The 16,298-nt window shown below is 45.0% G+C and overlaps 1 protein-coding gene across 1 annotated transcript in view; it reads right to left on the bottom strand.

Moving 5' to 3' along the window:
- Positions 1-1,784, bottom strand: part of TET1 (tet methylcytosine dioxygenase 1) — a 149,279-nt gene extending 147,495 nt beyond the window's left edge. Inside the window, exon 1 of the mRNA XM_054034170.1 lies at positions 1,544-1,784. The gene's annotated coding sequence lies outside the window, so the exon portion shown is untranslated. The remainder of the gene's footprint in view (positions 1-1,543) is intronic.
- Positions 1,785-16,298: the final 14,514 nt, after the last annotated feature.

Below are 16,298 nucleotides of genomic sequence, written 5' to 3'. Positions count from 1 at the left end.
GTTAACCTCCGCCCCCTCCCAAACAAGCCACCTGGCCCCAATCAATTTTATCCAGTAAACTACCCTACTCCCTCCAAATTACCTGAAGACCAACAGTAAACTGTCTGTACCAGATCTCTCCTGAGTCTTGACAAACCATCATCAATTTAAACCTCCGGACTCCTACCAATTCACCCAGTCCCCAACTAATCTGCCTCAGTTTATTTCTCCAGGTGAGAACTCAGCAGCCCCTCCTCAAGGCCAGCAACAAACTTGTGAGAGGAGGCCCAGTCTTCCTCCTTTTCTACTAGCAAAACACCCTTCTATGGGAGATATTTTTGGTACTCCCCTACAACTGTTTGTGAGCAGCAGCAATAGGAACTACTTTCTTGTGACTTACAATTATGTGTGGTAGGAGGGCCTATTCCTCTACTGACCCTCCATCTCAGCATGTATTCTAAGTGTCTCAATGTGAGGGGCCTCACTGGCCACATAAGCAAATGGCTGGCTCACTATGCTCATGTTTTTAGGAGTCTCTGGAACCAGCCCTACAGGCAAGTTGCTATCCTTCTCCAGTTGCCTGTACTGTGATGGGCTCTTAAAATGAGAGGCCTTGTTGAGCACAAGGGCAAAGGATTTGCCCTTTCCAGTGAGTGCTATGGGATGTGTTATTGCAGTGTAAAATACTTGCCAGCCCCCAAAACAAGCCCCCTCTCCTACTCAAGGCATACCTGGGGATTTATTTTTGCAAGAGGTAGAAAAAGTAGTCAGAGGTGGTCCCAGGCTACTATTGTAAATCTTCTCATGCAGAGAGGAGCCAAACAATGGGTCAAATTAGGCTTTCACTTACAGTGATGTAAATCAAGAGAGACTCCATACAGATCCATGGAGTTACACTGCTGTAAATCTAAATGAACAGACCAGAATTTGCCCCAGGGCTTTTAAAGAGAAAGACAGAAAAGACCAAAAAAAAAAAATTACTTAGATTAAAACCTCCAAACCCACGTTAAAGGCAACCTCCAAAGGATGCTGTATGGCCGTTCCTTTCTTTTTAAAAGGCACACTAGAGCCCAAACTCCTGGTCAGTGTCCCTTTAATTGTTCCCTGCCTTTCCATGGAGGTTTAAGGCAGCTTTGCTTGCCTGGCGGGTTTTTCCAGGCAGGCTCTAGCTAGCTGCTGTAGCGCAAACAAGGTAGCAGCACAGGCAGAGCCCGGACTGTCTCAGTCGCTTAGCCAACAAACTGTCTTTGATTTAAATACACGACAATATTTATTTTTCCCCCCAAACGTCCATGCAGAGCTCTACCGCCCCGTAAGAGAACTGCCTAGACAGCTTACCGACTAGTTGTAAGTTTTACGAGCTGCTTGCCTGGGTGTCCCTGATTGCACTTTCCACGTCTCTCCTAGGGAGGCTGCAGCTAAACTTTGCAACTATCGAAGAAGTCGTTACTATACTTTAACCAAGCCACCAAAGCGGACATGAAACAGGCTCCATGCATTAAAGGGGGCTTCGCCGCCGACTCGGGCGCGTTAACGGCTCCGGGAATTGATTCCAAATACATACCAAGGCTGTTGCATTGTCGGTAGGATACTAACAGGAAAGGGCGATCCGTGCGTGGCTGGGCGAGCCACAGCTGGAGAGGAGCAAGTGGAGTTCCATGGCTCGTGCGGCGCGGCGTGTCCCTCCAAGCAGCCAGCTCGGAGAGCAAAATAAGCCCCGTGCGGAATATGGATACCCAGTGGCACTGGGGAGTAAAATATGCGGCTCTCCGCGGACGGCTAGCCTCTCCCCAGGCCAGACCCTCTGGGAGGGAGGCTCGGCTATGCTCTCGCTGGACCTACCCCTGCTAGTAGAAAGCAAAACGCGAGCTGGATCCCCCTAGCTGGAGTGGGATTCCTTGCCCTGCCCTCCCTGGCCTCTTTAGGCAGGAGACTGCCCTTTCCCTCTCTCATAACAGGAGACTGCCTGAAGGAGAAATTAGATGAGAATACCATGTGCAGCGCAAATGCCCCCATAATACAAGAGATGCCTTCAATAAAAGCTAAATTGCCCAATTCTTTACAGAATCATTAGGAGGAGAGATGGAAAAGACCTATTTGATTCTATTTGGTCCCTCCGGGACCACTGCAGGTTTGTCCCCTCTCCCCTGGACTTTGTTTTCTAACCAGAAGTTTGCCGTCAGCGTATAGGGGCTTTAACCTAAAAACAGACACTGAAAATAATTTTAGACCCAATGTTTTGGCTTTAGGTTTTAAAAAACATGCAAAACAAATTATTCTATTAATTATGAAGTGACCGGTCATAGTTTCATAATTAAAGTTCATCACCTCTTAGTAGGTGATGCCCAATGTGCCTGTACAAATCATTAATTTATTAGATCCCGGGGGTTCAATGTTGGGTTGGTATTCACGGTGGTGTGATTGTTGGTTTGTTGGTTTTAAAACATTGCCCTATTATTTTTAATTCAAACAAGGAGGGAATGTGCACATGCCTATGAAATATGCATCTGTGTGTACATGGCCTATAGTAGAATCAGTATCATAATGACACACTCATCCATAGGTGCTCAATTAGTCACTCATAGAGAAAGAGAAGCTGCTACCATTCCCTCCCCATCCAAAGGAGGATACGCAAATATGCCGAGGGAGTTGGAAGAAAAATAAAAGCTCCTGTTGAGTCCCCACCCCCAATGGAGAAAAATAAGAAGCTTCTCTGGTAGTCCCACTCTCCCCATAAATCCCATATGCCTCCATGTTAGTCTTCACTGCACACTTTCCTCTAAAGCCAGTGCAGAGAAAACTAAAACCAAGGTTAGCTTACAAAACAACATACTCAACAAGCTGGTTACATCAAAGCGGGGTGCAGCCCTGCTCACTTTTCAATCAACAATACTAGGACTTTGCTACTCCTTAGTTGAATGTACTCGTGCAGCGTGGACATGATCCCCTCACACAAAGAAGTTAGACCCTGTACTTAACAGCATGCCGGCTGCTATATTAAAGAATGCCTTAAATCTAGTCACATCAACAGCCTCTACATTCCCCCAGGTACTGCTCCTTCTGATATAAGGCAGGAAGTTGCTAGTAGAGTCAAGCACACAAGGCAATGCACAGATCCAACACATCCACTATATGATATAACTTGGACACTATGTCGACTGAAGTCACAACAAAGTTTTCTTACCATGGTTAGACCCCTGACATTGTCAACCAAACAAGAGTTCAGTTATGGCAAACAAGAGTAGAGAACAACCCTGTAGCCTGAGTGCTCCACCTCCCACTAGTTGAACATCTACCACCCAGTGCAGACCAGCCCTGGACCATATAAAACGTCTTAATCAACTCCTCTCTGGAGTTGGCCAGTCTGTTAATAAAAAATTCATGGCCCATGGCCTGTCCATAACTTATACTACAAATACCTGTGATTAAATCTTGCTGGAAGTGTGTGGCGGGCCACTGCTCGGGGGTGCGTCGGGGGGGGGTCCGTTGCTGGGGGAGAGCGGGGGAGGGCGCTGCTGCGGGGGCCGCCTGGGGCCAGCGGCACCAGCTGCCGGTGGCCGAGGACCGCGGCTGCTCAGGGACCGCTGCCAGGGTCCCTGCTCCAGCCGGCCACCCGGGGACTGCTGCTGGGGGTCACCAGAGCAGCAGCTGGTATGGCTGTCCCCAGGGCCGTTTCAGCAGCGGCTCATGTGGGTGTCCCAGGGGCCACCTGAGCAGCTGGCCCTGGAGCCAGCTGCTTGGGTAGGCCTGGGGTCAGCCACACTGGCCCCTGCAGAAGTCACAGAAAGTCATGGAATCCGTGACTTCCGCAACCCTTGTGACAGACACGGAGCCCTACACATGTGCATAGATGTAATAAGAGGCAGTATGAGGACACAACAAGAAGACTCTCCTTATGCCTCTCTCCACCCAGGAGAAGAAACTTCAGACAAAACTGCCCACTACTTCCCAGAGACAAAAGGAGCAAGGAAGTGTGACTGGAAGTAAGAGCAAAGTCAGCCCTCCCAAATCCTTCACAGTCAGTCCTGAAGAAAGACTGATGCCATGTCTACACAAGAGTCACTATAAAGGGGTAGCTACAGTGCTGCAAATGCTTCCTACAGCGATGGAAGGAGTTTTTCATCACTGTAAATAATCCACCTTTCCAAGTCTGCACTGCAGGTTAATTGTCAATTTAACTTTTAAGTGTACATCAGACCTTAAAATATTCCTGTTATTGCCTCAAACGTTTTGTCAAACTGGAAAGTGTGCCACTCTCTTTAATGTATCTCTAAATTGGGGAAATGGTCTAGTTCTGTTGCTTGCCTGAAAACTGCTCCTGCGATGGTAGCAGGGCTAGGAAATACCCAATTTGGGCCAATATGCCAAACTGATACTTCTCTATGATACTATCTTGTTCTCCAGAATCTCAGGCCTGGTTTACACTTAGAAGTTAGGCTGACAGCTACAGCAATCAGGGATTCACACACCTTAATGCTGTAGCTATGCCAACCTAACCCCCCAGTATAGACACAGCTAGGTCAACAGACAAATTCTTCTGACAACATAGCTATCACTTATCAGAGGTGGATTACCTACAGTGGTGGAAAAACCCCTTCCATTGCTGTAGGATGTGTCTTCATCACCTTAGAATGTACAGTAGACATGGCCTCAGTTTTCATTGAATAACAAACACTAAGTCTCTAGCTGTTTCAAAGTTTCTTAGAAATGTGAACCAACCCATGCAAAGTTGAGTCTGCCAAGAGCCTGGCATGACAGCTCTGAGAGGTCTGAACTGTCCCATTCACCTCGGTTAGGTGTTAACACACATGCCCAGTGATGATTTTAAATTACAACATTATTATTTAATTCCTCGTGTAAGAAAAGAAAGGGAGGATCATAGATCTACAAATTTTATTGACACATCTAATTTTGGTGCCACAAGTAGGTGGCACTTTATAGATACCACCACTGATCTCTCCCCACCTAATCAAGATGGAGCAAAGCTCAAGGAATCTACCAGAGTCCAAGGACATAGTTCAGCCTCACTGAGGGAGAGCCAAGCTCAAATAGGGCAGTAGAGCCAAGCAGCACACACTATCATATTTTGAATAGCTGTGGCTATTTTTGTTGATTCACACAGGTGGAGATTATTTTGTAGGTGGAGTTTGGAAGGTGCCACCCCCCCACCCAATTTGATCCTTCTAGAAAGACTGTTCTTGTGGAGAAGTAGACCCCAGGACCGCCTTAATTGCAAAAATTGTTCTTGCTAAGGGAAGAAAGAGAGCCTTGAGCTGCTTCAGAGGGTAAGTTAACACTGCAACATAAGCCCAGGATTAGTGGGAGTCAAGTCCACAGACCCTGGGTTGTAAGACCAGGGCTTGAGCATCCACATTCATTGGTGACCCCAGGTTTACAATTTCTGGACTCAGACCCCAAACCTGGGAGACCAACATCCACACAGCAGTACACTGACTCAAGTCAAACCACCATATTCCAAACTTCCCAGTGCCTTCCTACCTGTGGCCGCTCTAGTCCCTGGTTTGTTGTGCAGTGTGGAACAACCTGACTGTACTACCATACGTTACAGGAAGTTGTCACAATCCACAAAGTTCCTAATGCATCCTGCTGACCTGTCTTTTGGGTCTACATGGTCTTGGCAACCGCAGCCAGCAACATGGAGGAGTAACCATTTGAAGATCTTCTTTTGCTTGTGTTTTTGTTCCTGTTTCAGCAAACAGGCAGAGTATCCATGAGACACTGGTGGACATTCTGGTGGCATTTTCTAACCTATCAAAGACTCCTGATGGAGAAAGAGGAGGAGGATTACAGACATGGAAGATTTGAACTGGCTGATGCTCCATGTGACTCTTGGTATCGCCACTATGTAGACCAGCCTTTCTGGAGCAGGGCAACAAGCACAGACTTGTGGGATCACGTTGTCATGCAGACTTCAGATGACCAGCAGTGGGTACAGAACTTTTGCATGAAGGAAGCCACATTTCTGGAGCTTTGTGAGCAGCTTACCCCCATCCTCCAGTATCAGGACACACAAATAGTGGCTGCTATGTAGATCGAGAAGGAAATCTATAATTGTTTGGAAGCTGGCTACCCCAGACTGCTACAAATCCATTGCTAGCCACTTAAACGTTGGAAAGTCAACTTGGGAGATATCATAGCTACCACTGTGTAATGATTTGGGTGATTTACCCAAAAGTGGTGGGCATAAACAATATCCCTGAAGTAATTGCTGATTTATGGATGTCAATGTGGACTGCACTGGAAGAGTTAATGATGCCAGGGTTTTCTGATTATCAAAAGTCGACATTCATGGACAGGCTGGGACACTATTGCCACTAACTGCCATTGTCATAAATGGAGTTACTGTCTGGGGGATCCCATGTACCCTCTTTTGTCTGGCAAAAAAAGGTTTAATTACACTCTCAGCTTGTGCAGAATGGTGGCTGAATGTGTGTTCAGCTGATTGAAATCCTGTTGGTGCTGTCTGCAGACCCATTTGGATTCCTATGTCATCAATGCTGTCTGCATTATTGTAGCTTCCTGTTTTCTTCAACAATCTTTGCAAAGCCCATGGTGAGCCATTTGACTCTGAATGGACCTATGACAGTAATAGATTGTTGAACCAGTACACTCAACCAGAAAGTGCACTTATCACAGCTGCGCAGGAGGCACCTGGGCAATACAGATCAGGGACACTCTGTGCTTTTTGGCGCCCCCCCCAAATCTTGGCACCCTAGGCAACCGCCTACTTTGCCTTAATGGTAGCACCGGCCCAGTTGACTGCCATACATTGTACTTGTGAACAATATAACTGCTTATGAAATGAGGGTGATGGGGATTGATTCCCATGCATTGTACTTGTGAATGAGATGACTGCTTATGCAATGGAGAGAGGGATGTGTGGCAAGAATTGTGGATTTACATTATGGCGTATGGCTTGAGGTAGATAAAAGTATTAAGAAATAGTGATTGGATTCAACTTACCAGTTGTCCCTTATCGTGTGTTTATCTTTATTATTTGAAATACACTTTATATGATGTGATGCACTAATGGTAATAACATTTCTTAGTAAAATAAAAGTCTTTAATTATGAACATGAATTAGAAAAAAATATATAAAACCATTGCCAGCCTGCCATTAGCATACCAAAACATCAGTAATAAGCTAACAACAAAACCAGTAATAAAACAAAGTGCATAAACCAAACATTGAACAGTGAAACCAGTGCCAACAAATAAACCCCTACTATTGCATGTCCCATACCACCCCTTTCCCGTCTTTCCACATTTAGAATGCACTTGGTGCTGTTGCGAAGGGGTGGAGGCATTCCGGGGGGTACTTGTCTGCAGAAGAGTGAAAGTATGTAGGGAGTATGGGGTCAGCACAGGGGTGGAGTTATGCAGCAGAGGTGAAGGACTGCATGGGGCAGATTTACCCTGTCCAGCTGCTATTGAGTCCCACTTGTATGGGCCACACAACCATGGAAATGTCCAGAACGTTCCTGGTCTGCAGCACATGGTACTGTGAAGGGCACTCAGCATGTAGTTTGGGTGCAGCAGGAGTCTGTAGTCTGGTGGCCGTAAGCGTCGGCAGCCTCTTGAACAGGTCTTTCTGCTGGATGCTATCATCCTCCCTCAGCCAGTGTTCCTGCTCCAAAAACTAAGCTGCAAGTCTCTCCTCGTGCGCTGAAATTCTCTCCTCTTGCTCTGCAGCTTGGTTGTGCCTTCCCTCTTGTTGTGAACCCTTCTCCCTCTGGTACTCCACCTGCTTGTTGGCCCTGTCCAGAATGTCCTCCATGAAAAAGCATCTGATTGGACTGGTCTGTCACAATTCTGCATCCCAGGGACCTGCTTCAGTGGGCCTGCACTGCTGAGTTGGAAGAGGCTGAAGGGAGTAAAAGCAGAAATCAAACAATGCATTATTATTTCAGTGCTTCAAAACAGGTTCTGGGTATCTAAAGGTAAGACTGCCTTATGGAATCTCAAGGCCAAAAAATTATATTTTGTAAAACTGAGCTTCAGTGTATTCTGAGAGGATCACCTGAGCTCCAAGAAGCAGAATGAACTCAAATCAGTTAATCACAGTGAAAAAAACTACACAAACAATGGAAAATTACAATTTACTATTGCTTTTTGTTTCAAAATTGCAGACCTGCTGGCCCTTTGAGTGGGGAGGAGAGCCGTGGCTTAGTATATAAGCCTTCTCTGTACTTTCAGGCATTCCACATTCTCAAGGACATAACGATTCTAGGGGTTCCAGAATGGCAAAGCAAGATTTTATTCCAAGCTGTCAGTGCCAAGCCAGCTGTGTATGCCACAAAGGTTTTCAAACTTATGGTGACAGGGAAGCATATTTATGAGTAGAGTGGGCTGGACTTAGAGGAGGGCCTGGGAAATGTGCCCTTCCCTGAAATTTTACTACCTACCTGGATATCTTAATATGGAAAAAGTTTGCGGCTATCAGCACCCACTATTGAATCTAAATTTGTGGGGGAATCAACATAAGAATGGCCATACTGGGTCAGACCAATGGGACCTCTACTCCAGTATCCTGTTTTCTGACAGTGGCCAATGCCAGGTGCTTCAGAGGGAATGAACAGAACAGGGCAATAATTGTGTGATCCAGCCCTTGTCGTCTAGTTCCAGTATCTGGCAGTCAGAGGCTCAGGGACATTCAAAGCATGGGATTGCATCCCTGATCATCTTGGCTAATAGCCATTGATAGACTTATCCTCCATGGACTTATCTAATAACCCAGTTATACTTTTGGCCTTCACAACATCCCCTGGCAACGAGTTGCAGAGATTGCAGTGCATTGTGTGAAGAAGTACTTCCTTTTGTTTGTTTTAAACCTGCTGCCTAATAATTGAATTGGATGGCCCCTAGTTCTTGTGTTATGTGAAGGGGTAAATAATACTTCCTTATTAACTTACTCCACTCCATTCATAATTTTATAGACCTCTATCATATCCCCCCTTAGTAGTCTCTTTTCCAAGGTGAACACTGACAGTCTTTTTAATCTCTCCTCATATGGAAGATGTTCCATACCCCTAATCAATTTTGTTGCTCTTCTCTTTCCACTTCTAATATATCTTTTTTGAAATGGGGCGACCAGATCTGCACATAGTATTCAAGGTATGGGCATACCATGGATTTATATAGTGGCATTATAGCTACTGTTTTATCATCTGTCCCTTTCCTAATGGTTCCTAACACTCTGTTAGCTTTTTTGACTGCTGCAGCATATTGAACAGATGTTTTCAGAGAACGATTCACAATGTCTCCACGATCTCTTCCTTGAGTGGAAAAAGTTAATTTAGACCCCATAATTTTGCTGCATAGGTGGGATTATGTTTTCTAATGTACATTACTTTGCATTTATCAATACTGAATTTCATCTGCCATTTTGTTGCCCAATCACCCAGTTTTGTCAGACCCCTTTGTAACTCTTTTGCAGTCTGCTTTGGATTCAACTATCTTGAGTAAATTTGTATTGTCTCCAAACTTTGACACCTCACTGTTTATCTTTTTCCACATCATTTATTAATAAATTGAACAGCACTCGTCTCAGTACAGATCCCTGGGGGACATCACTATTTACCTCTCTCCATTCTAAAAACTGAACATTCATTCCTACCCTTTGTTTCCCATCTTTTAACCAGAAACTGATCCACGAGAGGACCTTCTCTCTTCTCCCATGACTGCTTACTTTTCTTAAGAGCCTTTAGAGAGGGAGCTTGTCAAAGGATTTTTGAAAGTCCATGTACAATATATCCACTGGATCACCCTTGTCCATATGTTTGTTGACCCCCCTCAAAGAATTCTGATAGATTGGTAAGGCATGATTTCCTTTTGCAAAGCTGTGTTGACTCTTCCCCAACAAATCATGTTCATCTATGTATCTGATTATTCTCTTCTTCACTATACTTTCAACCAATTTCTCCAGTACTGAAGTTATGCTTACCGGCCTATAATTGCCAGGATTGCCTCTGGAGCCTTTTGTGAAAAGCATCATATTAGCTTCAGTCATCTGGTACAGAAGCTGATTTAAGTGACAGATTTCATAGCACAGTTAGCAGTTCTGAAGGAACTCAAATATGAAATTGCAGTACTCTTGGGTGAATACCACCTGATCCTGGTAACTTATTACTGTTTAATATATCAATTTGTTCCAAAACCTCCTCTATTGACACATCACTCCGGGACAGTTCTTCAGATCTCTCACCTAAAAAGAATAACTCAGGTGTGAGAATCTCCTTCACATCCTCTGCAGTGAAGACTGATGCAAAGAATTAATTTTGCTTTTTTACAATGGCTTTGTCTTCCTTGAGTGTTCCTTCAGCATCTCTATCATCCAGTAGCCAGACAAATTGATTGTTATGCTTCCTGCTTCTGATATACTTTAAAAAAAATTGCTGTTAGTTTTTGAGTCTTTGGCTACTTGCCTCTAACTGCCTCTTTTACTCTGTTGGTTAGCCATGGTGGCATTTTTGGGGGTCATCTTACTGTTGTTTTTCTTAATGTGGGGTATACATTTAATTTGAACCTGTATTATTGTGTTTTTTAAAAGTTTCCATGAAGCTTGCAGGCATTTCACTTTGGTAACTGTTGCTTTTAATTTCCATTTAACTAGCTTCCTCATTTTTGTGTAGTTCCCCTTCTTGAAGTTAAATGCCACTATTAACTGTGATGAGCTTCTATGGTATTTTTCCCCCTACAAGGATGATAAATTTAATTACATTATGGTAGCTATTACCAAGAGATTCAGCTATATTCACCTCTTGCACCAGATCCTGTGCTCCACTTAGGACTAAATCAAGAACTACCTCTCCCCCTGCGGGTTCCAGGACTAGCTGCTCCAAGAAGAAGGATGATGCTTTAGTGTCCGTGTGGATGATTGCCTCCCTACTGCTTCTGATACAGGCTGAATGCATCTAACCAGGGACTACAGGCAAACACACACAGACTTGCAAAGAAATACACAGCCATCTCCTCCACGCCCTGTCATATTTCTGGACTGCATACAATCCCTAACCGGCTGACCATACCTCAGACACTGATTTTGTCACTCATAGACTACATTTAACCTATCCCCCCATTCCCACCTTCGACAGTTTTCTATTTACAGGTGGCTTGTAATGTTGTGGCATGCCCACTTTGTATGGAGCAGCATACTAAAAGGGAAGACAATATAAGGTTCTTACTTTTAACACCCCTGCACATCTCTATAAAAACGTGTGACTTTCAAGGAAAAATTTAATTTTAAACGCTTGTTTCACTATTTGAACTTCCTGAACTACATTCTGAATTCTACATGGTGGTGGTGGTGGGATGACGCCAAGGTGCTGGTATGCAATCTGCCATAAGCAGATATATGCTGCTGCCTGCAGTTTGTAATAAATTTTACATTGGGTCATAAACTGGAAATCTCTCCCCATTCCTATATTAATAACAACAAACATGGGATAAGAAACGTACCAGGCTGAGCGGCTTTTTCTGCTTTGTGTTTCTGCTGCCAGTTGTGCAGCGGGCTGCTCCTCCCCAGAGGCATCAAAATCCTCTTCTGACTAGGGAGCCAGAATGTGCTGTAGCTGCTCTGGTGGCAAAGCCACTTCAGGGACAAGACTGAGCACAGTTCCCAGCACTGGTCAAACTCCTTGTAAAAGAGGCAGCATGATAGCAAGTTCACAAAGGTGCGGTTCTCATCCCTGGCTTTCCAGTAGTTGTTCTTGAGCTGCTTAATTAGCTCCTTGTACTGGTCAGCGATCCGGTGAATCTCCAACGCTGCCAGCTTCTTTGCTGTTTCCTGGAACTCATGCTAAAGTCAAACTGTTTGCTTGTCTCACACTAGATGAACCAAAATCTGGTTGTGCTCCTGTGACCAGATAGCAACCACATGGCAAAGGTCTTCTTTGTATCGATCACCATTACATACAAAGGAAAAGATTCATTCTGCTTGTAGCTCAATGATCAGAATAAAATGGAAGGGTTAAATGCTGAGCAGCTGTATTTGAACCAGAGATGTGACTTCCAGTTCCTAGGAGTCAATTGGCCAGTCTTGGGATAGAAAGGACAACATCCCATGGGACTGCATTGATGATCTCTCAGGAGTAGACTCAAGTCTGTGGGCCTGGGCCCAAGCTGCATCCACACTGCAGAATAATGGAGTTTGGGTCTGAGTTCTCACAGGGCCCAGGCTTGAGCCACCCCCCAACCCTGCAGGGAACTGGGGCCCATAGACGTGGACTCCATGGGTGCTCCAGGGCTGGAGCACCCACAGAGAAAAATTAGAGGGTACTTAGCACCCACTGGCAGCCAAGCTCCCCTCCCTCCCCTCCACTCCCACCAGCCCCCACGATCAACTCCTCCCCCTCCCTCCCAGTGCCTCCTGCACTCTACAGAACAGCTGTTCAGAGGTGTGCAGGAGATGCTGGGAGGGAGGGAGGGAGGGAGAGAGGGTGGGAGTGGGGATGGGGCACACTCGGGGGAGGAGGTGGAAAGAGGCGGGGCTTTGGGGAAAGGGTGGAGTGGGGGCAGGGCTGGAGTGGAGTGGAGGCGGGAAGATGGGGGGTAGGGGTGAGGTTTTGGAGAAGGGGTGGAGTGGGGGCAGAGCCTGGGGCTGAGCAGGAGTTGTGCACCCCCGGGGAAAATTAGAAGCCAGACTCTGTGCTGGAGCCCAGGCCCAAGTCAGACGGAATTGTCTGAGAATGGAAGTTGGGTTTGGGTTTACATTGCAGTGTAGATATACTCTTAGGAGATGGTAGATGATTTAAGGGTGAAGATAGTATTGCTCATGATTAGAGCTGCAGATGTGTCAAGGTAGGAAAAATGTCACAGATGCTTTGATTTTCCCATTTGTCTGTGACTTGTTTTTGTATCCATAACTTACCCTGCATTGGTGGCTCCTGTCTCATGGGCCTGAGCCTAGCTCCCTGCTCTGGGTGTTGTGACCTGGTGCATGGGGTTGCAGCGCCGCTCAGGTCTGGCCCATGGGGATGGAGAGGCAGCTGGGAAAATTTGAATGAGTTTCACTTGACCTTGTGCACCAGGTCGCAGGGCCACTCACTCTGATTTGTCCCATCAAACCTTCCCCATGATGACTAAGAGGCCGGTCAGCCAAATTTGAGCTGTGCTGTGACCCCAAGCACCAGGTCACAATGCCCAGAGCGAGGAGCTCTGTCTGGGGGGACAGAAGTTGCTGCAACAGGTTGAGTTCTGGGCAGGCTTGCTCTTCAGCTCCTTCCCCCCCGCCCACCATTTGTCACATTTTTGTATCCAAAATCACAAAACATGTGACTTGTGCTAAATTTATTGTGACCGCTCTGTGACTTTTTTTATTAAAAAATGCTGCGATAAATCTGCAACCTTACTCATGTGATTAGGGCCCTACCAAATTCATGGCCATGAAAAGCGCATCACGGACTGTGAAATCTTGTCTCCCACCATGAAATCTGGTCTTTTGTGTGTTTACCCTACACTATACAGATTTAATGGGGGAGACCAGTGTTTCTTCAATTGGGAGTCCTGACCCAAAAGGGAATTGCAAGGTTATTTTAGGGGAATCGTGGTATTGCCACCCTTACTTCTGTGCTGCCTTCAGACCTGCATAGCCAGAGAGCAGTGACTGTTGACTGGGTGCCCAGCTCTGAAGGCAGCGCCCCTCCAGCAGCATTGCCACCCTTAATTCTGCGCTGCTGCCTTCAGAGCTGGGCAGCCAGAGAGTGGCGGCTGCTGACTGAGGGTTCCACTCTGCACACCATGCGGTGCTGCTGGCGGCGGTTCTGCCTTCAAAGCTGGGCTCCTGGCCAGAAGCTGCCGCTTTCCAGCTGCCCAGCTCTGAAGGCAACGCTGCTGCCTGCAGCAGCACAGAAGTAAAGAGTACTAAGAAGAAGCAGTACCACAACCGCCCCCCCCACAACAACCTTGCAACCCCTCCCCCCACAACTCCTTTTTGGGTCAGGACCCCTACAATTACAACACTGTGAAATTTCAGATTTGAGTAGCTGAAATAATGAAATTTACTATTTTTAAATTCCTATAACTGTGAAATTGACCAAAATGGATTGTGAATTTGTTAGGGCCCTACTCAAGATACCTGGGGGAAATTTGTTAGGGCCCTACTCAAGTATACTCAAGATACTCTGGGGGAAAGAGTCAAGAGTCAAGGTTCTTGGATGAGCACAGTATAAATATATAGAAGAATGCTGGGATTATGGAATGGGGGCATGAGATAAGAGGATGTTTATTGGGATAAAATGGGAATTAAATGAAAGTTTCTTAGGGTCTTGAAGACTGGATAGAATAAAAGTTGAATGACTTGGAGGTAAGTTTTGAGGGGAGGACTGCAGGAGATGGAGGTATGCTGGGTGAGAGGTAAATTTGGGTTTATAATGTAGTTTTTTAGGTGTGTTGGTAACAATTTGTAGCAGCAGGGTAATATGCATTTTTTGGAGAAGGAAGCAAGTTTTTTTGAGAAAGAAGTAGTTTGTGGTCAGGAAGGCCACTGCTAGGATTCTCCTGAAGGAAACAAAACAAGCGATGAGGAGCTTTCATAAGAGATCCTTATGCATGAGTGGAGAAATTGAAGGGTCAGAATATATTGGAGGAAGGGGAAGTGAAGGAGAGGATCAGCTGCTGTCTGAACATGGGGCAATGGGAGATGGACATTATTACACATAAGAGAAAACCTGAACATAAACATAAAATCTTGTTTCACTCACAATGTGGACATATAACAAGGAAGAAATGTATAGTAGCGGAGAGATAATTTTGTCTGTCTCTAATTTCTAATATTTCTCTATGATTTTGTGAACAGCACTAAGTAAATAAACTTATTTTTAAACTGACAATATCATTTTAATGAAAGGAATAACATACACCCAAATATACCTGGGCAGCAAAGGTACATAAGGAGCAGTGCAACTAATGTAAATAATTAAAAAAAGGAGTTAAGAGAGGTATTAGAGTGAAGTCTTGTATTACAGAAGTTTGGTTCAATGCCCTGACCACAACACTGGTTGCTAGAACTCTGGAGTTCTAATCCTGGCTTTGACGATGATTTTCTCAGAGAGGAAAATAACTTAAATTCTCTTGTTTCTGGAGATGATAATATTTACCCACCTCAGAAGGTATTAACTATTAATTAGGTAAAGTTTGGAGAGCATTTTTAACATGAAAAATTCTAACTATTAATATTGTTAATACTGCTAACTGAAGAGAGGAAACACACCTAACCAGATGAGCTAATTGTCTTAAATCTCTAATTTATTCATACTTCTTGCAATATGTACTGGAATGTTGTTCATTTGTGTTTCTCTTGGAAGGGGCAGTGTGTCCTGTAGCAAAGAAATGCACTGAATCGGAAGAAATGAGTAGGGATCTTGAGGTTCAGGAATTGTTTGGCAGCAGCAATCCTATGATGATGTACCGTAGTCCTTTGCCAGTTTCATAGACACCGCTAGAAAATGTGAAATTGTGCCATTTATAACGTACTTTTCATCTGAGGGACTCAAAGCACTTTTCAATTTATGACTTACAATACTCCTGGGAGGTAGCTAAGTACTATTATACCCATCCTATAAATGGATAAAAACAGGTACAAGGGGTTACAAGTACAGAGTGAAGCTCCAATTTTCTAAACTAATCCATAAAAGCAGACCTTTGTCCTGATGCAGAGCCCCGTTTACTTGAATGGTATTGTGTGGGAGGCAGGGGTCTGTTCAGATGGCTCTTATTGCATGTTCAGTGTAGACCATGGAAGAGAAATCTTTAGTCTTGACTCTGTGTAATGCTTTAAAAACCTGATTTGTACACACTCCTTCCTGCCATTAAAATCTTAAATTTTTTGAACTTTTATATAAAAATGCATTAAAACAATAGGGTTTGCAGACTATTATTTTGCAGACAAAGATTATTCAGGCAGCTTGGCCCAGATGAGAGGGACTAGACCCTGGGTGTCTGACCTTCCAGTTGGCTTCCTGAACCATCAGACTATAGCACGCTCTCTTTCTACCACTCGTCCCAAAACTCTTTAATTATTTATACAAATTGAACTAGTTTCAACAGCAGAGACTGAAGATACTCCACTTTAGAATATCTCATAGCCCAGTGGTGGGGGCCCTCTCCTGAGAGATATGGAAGGTCCCTGTTCAAAATCTTTTCTCCCCCTCAGGCAGATGAATTGCACCCAGGTCTCCCACAGCTTGGGTGAATGCTCTAACCACTTGGATAAAAATTATAACCTCTTCCTCTTTCAGCCAGATTTTTGAATGGGAACTTATCCAGCAGATACTGGTTCAGGCCCCACAGGCAAGATGGGC

The sequence above is a fragment of the Malaclemys terrapin genome, chromosome 7 (genome assembly GCF_027887155.1).
Source record: "Malaclemys terrapin pileata isolate rMalTer1 chromosome 7, rMalTer1.hap1, whole genome shotgun sequence".
In the NCBI taxonomy this organism is placed as follows: domain Eukaryota; kingdom Metazoa; phylum Chordata; order Testudines; family Emydidae; genus Malaclemys; species Malaclemys terrapin.
This window is presented reverse-complemented; position numbering and strand designations above follow the sequence as displayed.